Raw genomic sequence first — 6,972 nt, forward strand, 5'->3', positions numbered from 1 at the left:
AATTTTTTGATATATTATTTGTGTTTTTAACATATTGAATTGAATTAGTTTTATTTTTCTGAATTTTTTGATATATTATTTGTATTTTTAACATTTTGAATTGAATTAGTTTTATTTTTCTTAATTTTTTGATATATTATTTGTATTTTTAGAATTTTGAATTGAATTAGTTTTATTTTTCTGAATTTTTTGATATAATATTTGTGTTTTTAACATATTGAATTGAATTAGTTTTATTTTTCTGAATTTTTCGATATATTATTTGTATTTTTAACATTTTGAAAAAGAAAAAGTATTTTAAGAATACCTTTAGTCGCGGTTGGCCTGCCCAACCGCGACTAAAGGTCGTTGCGCGCGGGAACAAAACCCCGCCAAAAAAGCCCTTTAGTCGCGGGTCTCCTCCCCAACCGCGACTAAAGGTCACCCTTTAGTCGCGGGTTGCCTCCCCAACCGCGACCACAAAAGGTTTCATGCCTAATTAAAAAAGTTTAAGATTTTATAAATTATAAAATGCATTTAATTTATTGTTTAAGGCACGGTTTTATTCACCAAAGCGCATTTAAATACTTTACAAATGTGGTTTTCAACGTGACAATTATCAAGGGATTATTTGCCACGCTTTGAACATTTTAGTTTTTATGTTTGAAATTTTTAATTTTTTAACTTGATTTTGAATTTTTAAATTCGAAAGGGACTTGAATCATCACGAGATTAACCACAGTAATCGTGGTGATGTGGTACCATTAGCAGAGGTTAATGTATCCGGGCGTCACACTCAAGTTCTCTAGCAAATGACTCAAGTTCTCTAGCAAATGACTGCAGCTCATGGTCTGAAACCATAAGACTGCTCTCGCGCTCTACCGCGACACCCTCTCCCACCCCTTCCTCGCCCCCTCCTTTTGCCACCGCCCTTTCGCCACCGCCACCGCCCCCCTTCTTCACTTAATTAATTTGTTTTTACTACATGTTTTCAGGACTGACATAATGGCGGACGATAGAGCTGACCCGATTATGGACAACTATGATCCGGACGGTGAAGCACATATGTTCGGCATCATAAACGGCGATATTCTATATGTGCCGACCGGACAAGAAGAAGATGATATCTCTTCTTATCTGAACCTTGACGGTGAAGATGAAGGGCGCCGTCAGCAAGATGATGCCGAACAAACGTCGATAAACGACGATCTTCAAATGGAAGTAGCAACCACCTCCGGCGCCGAGGTATATATATATACATTGAGCCTCTGGTGATACAAACTAACTGATTTGAATAAATATGTGTGGACTAACGCGCGCGACTCTCTTTCTTATTTTAGCCCTCGGCCGGATCGTCGAAACAATCGAGTACGTCGTCAAAGCGTGGCGCAACCAAGACGATGAAACAAGGAGAAACATGCACCATCGAGGTTGTCGACAGTGCAACAGGCAGGCCGCTGGAGCCCCGCAAGAACGCCACCAAGTTTGTCAACCAATGCGGAGCCATTGTTAGAGACAACGTCTCGATCACCGTCCAGGAGTGGAATAAGCCAAAGAAGGCACGAATTGCTGGTTTCACTTTTGTCGATAAGAGAACAAAAAAAGATTGCTTCAAAAAGCTTATGGAACATTTCGTTCTACCTCCGGAATACAACAAATTCGATGAGGAGGGTAACAAGATTGAGGAAAACAAGGAGAGGAGGAGGCTAGTCAAACAGTTCGCTCTTCATAAGATGGCCGACGCATTCCGGAAATTCAAGCAAAATCTAGCCCATGACTTTGTCAAGCAGAACAAGACTCCGGATTTCAAAGGACAATATGAGAAACTGAAACATGATTGGCCAGAATTTGTGAAGCAAAAGAAATCGGAGCAGTTCATTCAAATATCGAAAAAATAAGGAAAATGCGGCTAAGAAGGAGTACAATCATATTATGGGGCCAGGAGGGTATCGCCTTTGGGAGCCTAGGTGGGAGAAGATGGAGAACGAGCTGAGGGCGCGAGGAATCCGTCCAGGTACGGAGGGATGGGACCCAAGGGCCAAAAGCTGGTGGTACGGGCATGGGGGAACGCTCAACCCGGAGACAGGGGACTGTGTTTACCGGGGCAAAATAATTAAACCCACCCAAGCCCTTATTGACGCAATGAGGGATGCTCAAGAGGGGAAGATCAAGTTCAACAGAGAGAACGACGCGCTGACAAAAGCCCTCGGGAATCCTGAACACGGAGGACGTGTACGAGGCATGGGGCACATTCCGTGGAAAATAGGGTTCCCCCAGAACGATGACCCGTATGGTTACAGAAGCCGGAAGAGAAAGATGGATCGGGAAGCAGATGTTGTGGCGCGGTTGGCATCGGAAATGGATGTGATGAAGAAAACCGTGAGTGTACTAGTAGCCGAACGAGATGCAGCTCGGGCGCAGCATGAAGATCATCCAGCGGATCTCAGAAGCCAGCAGCGGAGAAGCAGTGTGGCTTCCACGGAGGCCCCACCGGCTGGTGCAGATGCACCGACGATCGAAATTACTGCACCGGAGCCTCTGGTGGTCGAAATTACTGCACCGGAGCCTCTGGTGGTCGAAATTACTGCACCGGAGCCTCCTCGCTACCCCGTGGACGATATAAAGGAGATGAAAGAATGTCATCTGTATTATCCTATCGGGAACATGTCCGTGAAGGTAGCCATCGGCAGTGCTTTACCATGTTTACCTGGAGCACTCCACCACAACACCCCCATTCAAGATGGCTCTGCTCGTGTCACGGTGGAGGACATAGTCCAAGGGTTTGAGGACCTGGAGATTGACATTGCTACACCTGAAGGGGAGAAAAGACTTGGAGATGTCAAGCGCCATTTCATTCTATGGCAAAAGAAGTTTATCAAGTTTCCAGGCGAGGCGCCAAGGACAACAAGTCCACCCCCCTACGGTGGTGGCGGTTCACCTACACCTCCGTCACGTCAGCCGACGCCCCCCAGTCCACAACGTCCGGCGGGTGATCAGACGCCGCCCCCCAGTCCTCGTCCGGCGGGTGATCAGACGCCGCCCCCCAATCCACCTCCGGCAAAGAAGCAGAAGCAGTCCTGGATTATTAACCCGGACCCTTATGTACCTAAGACCACAAAGGTACCGGAGCCATCATTGAAGCCTCTCCCCACAAGGCCTTGGGAACGTAGTGCCGAGGAAACTGCCGCGGCCGCGGCTGCTGATCATGAGAAATGGAAGGCGGACTGCAAGAAGAAAAGAGAGCCCAAGCCCAAGCCAGTATTTTCTGATGAGCAAAAGAAGTGGGCTAAGTCATTTTTGAGCACACCGTCCCAAGCCGCGAAGAATCTGCCTGACGACTATGCACGTGAACTTCGTAGGCAGGCACTCATGTTGAAGGAGAAGAAAGAGCGGGCGGAAAACCAGGAGAACAAAGCCTTGGAGGAGGCCGAGAAAACGGAATTAGAAAGTAAAAAAAAAGCGGGAAACGAGTTGCCTAGCTCGGGGAACAAAGTAAACAATCGATTGCCCCGCTTATAGTGAAAGCCGCCGGTCCGGATGACCCCGATATCATAGCAGCTGCGGCAGCACATGGATTGACTGTAACGAGTGCCAGAGAACAAGCGGCCAACTTAGGTATTACTCTTCGTGAACTGTTAGGCCTTGATGAGGCGCCAGTGAAGGAGGTAGTAATTACATATGTGAAGAATGGGCCTCTCGTCGAGCCTGCGCAGGAAGAGGATCTACCTCCACAAATGAAAGGTCTGCTGAAATGGTACAAGGGTTACATAAAAAATAAAAACGCCAAAGAATATATTTATGCGGAAGTTAGATATGAGCATCACTTCAAACATTACTATGTACAAATTCATCTGAGTGAATTGTTCCAGCTTTTCAATCTGCGCGAGCTCGACAAATCTATCATCAGTTGCTACGTTCTGTAAGTGATTTATTTCTACCCCATCTCGTTCATATTGCCTGCACTATATATATGTCCTAACTATATTGTTCTGTCCGCTATTATACATGCAGAATGAAGATTAAGGAATGCAGAGTAAGGAACATCCATGATGTTGGGTTCATTGACCCACACATCGTTAATGGATATGTGTTGGAGCATCACCCCGCCGACATGGAGGCAGACCTGTGGCAGTTTCTTACAAAGCAGGAACTCAAAAGTGATATTCTATTTCCTTACCATTTTGGGTGAGTGTTTCTGTCTTGAGCACATTCTCTTTTGTTTACTCCATGCATGGTATGTGGCCGGCTAATCGATGAGTTATGCATGACGTACTGTGCATGTATCGTGTCCGCAGGTTCCACTGGATTCTGCTAGTAATTAAAGTTGACACCTCAGAATGTCTCATCCACGACTCTCTGAATAAGGATCCAAAGCTTTGGGTCGACATGAGAAGAATGCTGCAGAAGTAATTATTTTCATTCATTTGCGCTCTATATCGATCGGCCTATTTCGTTCATTTCCTAATATCAAGTAACTAATAACTCTCTTGTTCATTTAATTTTCTTTGCCTCGTAGGGTTTGGAGACGGTTCGTAGATACAAAGGTCGGTGAATTCAAAAAAGAGCTAGAATTCAAAAGGGCAAAGGCTAAGAATGGTGAGGATATTCAGCCAGCGGGGACCAATCTATGTGCATACTATGTCTGTGAGATGATCCGGAGATACACCTCTGAGCGGGTTCCGAGTGATACTAATGCTCAGAGGAATAACCTCCGGATGATGCTTAGTCCAGAAGCTCGCTTCCGACCACTTCAAGAGGAACTAGCTGGATGGTTCAGGAGGGAAGTCCTCCATCCTAAAGGAGAACACCATTACGAGGACGTAGAACTTTATATGCATTAAATTATGTATGGAAACTTGTTCAAAATTGTATATGGTCATCCGATGATATTGAATATATATTGTATATTCCTCTTGAATTCTTTTTGGTTCTAATTTCAAATTTGTTTGAAACTGTACATTCATATGCATGTATGTAGTACCGTAGAATATGTGAAACTCCTTCAAAATTAAAATAAAGCACAAAAGAAATAAAACAATACAAATTAAACAGAAAACAGGTTTAAGGAGGGGGGGGGGCTAAAACCATAAACCTGCGGCGGCCTTTAGTCGCGGTTGGCCAGAAGAACCGCGACTAAAGGTCCTCCGCCCCGACGGCCACCTGGCGCCCACGTGGACGAACCTTTAGTCGCGGTTCTTAAGCAACCGCGACTAAAGGGTGGGGCCTTTAGTCGCGCCCGTTCGGTCGCGGTTGCGCAACCGCGACTAATGGCAGTTGCGAACCGCGACCAAAGGCCCTTTTTCCACCAGTGGCCCATCTTGCTTGCAGTACGACATCCTATGCATCTTGGGTATGAGATTGTGCTGAGCGGTTGTCTCCATGTACCTACCTATACAGGGGAACTTGATGTTTGTGTTCAGTCGCTCCATGGGTAGACGTTGTGTCGCGAGATTGATGAAGACTTTAAAATTGTGTGTTTGCCATCCTGTTCTCCAGGAGTCAGAAACTTGTGCTACCTATTGTTGCTTCTGTTGAACCTTGTTGTGTACTTAATTCCATTTTGGATAAAAGAAACAGGGGTTTACATCCTAAAATAAATGTCATGTGTGCCTGACCTTGTAAATGGAGGTAAATAAGATGCATGAGAAGTTTTCTGAAGCAACATATGTTGGCTCCTGCCTTGCTCTGCTAAACTTTTTTACATTGAATCCAGTAATGTTTTGGTAGGAAACAGAATGGTGGGTATGGAGAATATGCATGTGGTGTATTCCCTAAGGAATGAATTGTATTTTCCTAATCTTTTATGGATTTTCTTATGATGTTGATGTTTGATTAATATAGATCTTTGGCTCATGTAAAAAAAATGATGTATAAAATGAAGAGAGGACAAATCAAGGAGCTTCTTGTGATGTCCCTGGAGAGGAAATCACGAGAGAGAGGGGATGAGATGTAGATAGAGCGACAGGAGATGAGATCGAGATACTGGTTCCTTTCTTTATTCATGCCACAATAGAGGAGAGGATACCCCTTTTTACAGCCACTCTAGGTTCCCTTACAGGTGGGTCCATAGACACCACAACCTGGCGCACAGGCCACACCACACACGCCTACAGACCTGAACCTTACAACACTTAAGCATGCCTTAGCTGTCAAACGGATCTGTTTCTTCACTGTCAGGATTCTGGAGGACTGAAGGCGTGACACTTCTTCAGTCGGTTTTTCAGCTGACGAGGGATAGAAAGATGCTGGCTATAGCATTGATTCGGTGCTGGTGGGATGAGCAGAATAAATATTTTCTTAACTATATCTGGACACTACAAAAATTCTAACCTGAGCAAACCTTGGCGCGACAGAGAGCAGCGGCGTGGCCCTTCCTCGATCTCTCGCCTGGCTTCTAGCTCTCCTCCTCGCCCCCTTGCACAATGCGATGTTGGTGGCCTACATCCGGTGCCAGTTTGCAGGTTTTTTAGGGTCTTGCCAAAACTTTATTGATCAAAAGAAATTTTGATAGGGATACAAAGAGGGTCATGAGGAATAGCAAGCCACAAGTTGTGACGCTGATCAATAGAGATGGAAAAATCGGCAAGATTGTGTGCTTTGAAGTTCGACGCATGGCCTTCCTAAGCAGTCCATTCATGTTGGGACCCCGAGGGTGAAACCAAAACATTGTTCCATCACCCATACATGGATACTCCAATTGCTTTATATTGCATTAGTAAAATAACCGATCAATTTCCTAGAGCAATTTACATGTCAATTATCTCAACCTCGTCTAAATACTTATTTGGTTGTTCTACTGAAACAAAGCCAGGTTTAGATAATCCAAGGAATAACTACTAGTCTCCTATTGGGTACTATGTTATTTGCTGTAATTGGGTACTCATTTAGAAAAGCTAATCTAATTCTATCCTATATTTTCTCTTGTCTACGCATTATTCACTGTCGAAAGTACAAAATTTGTACTAGATATTCCCAATTTAGTGCCTCTGCCTG

This window comes from Triticum dicoccoides, chromosome 4A (assembly GCF_002162155.2).
Source record: "Triticum dicoccoides isolate Atlit2015 ecotype Zavitan chromosome 4A, WEW_v2.0, whole genome shotgun sequence".
Lineage (NCBI taxonomy): Eukaryota > Viridiplantae > Streptophyta > Magnoliopsida > Poales > Poaceae > Triticum > Triticum dicoccoides.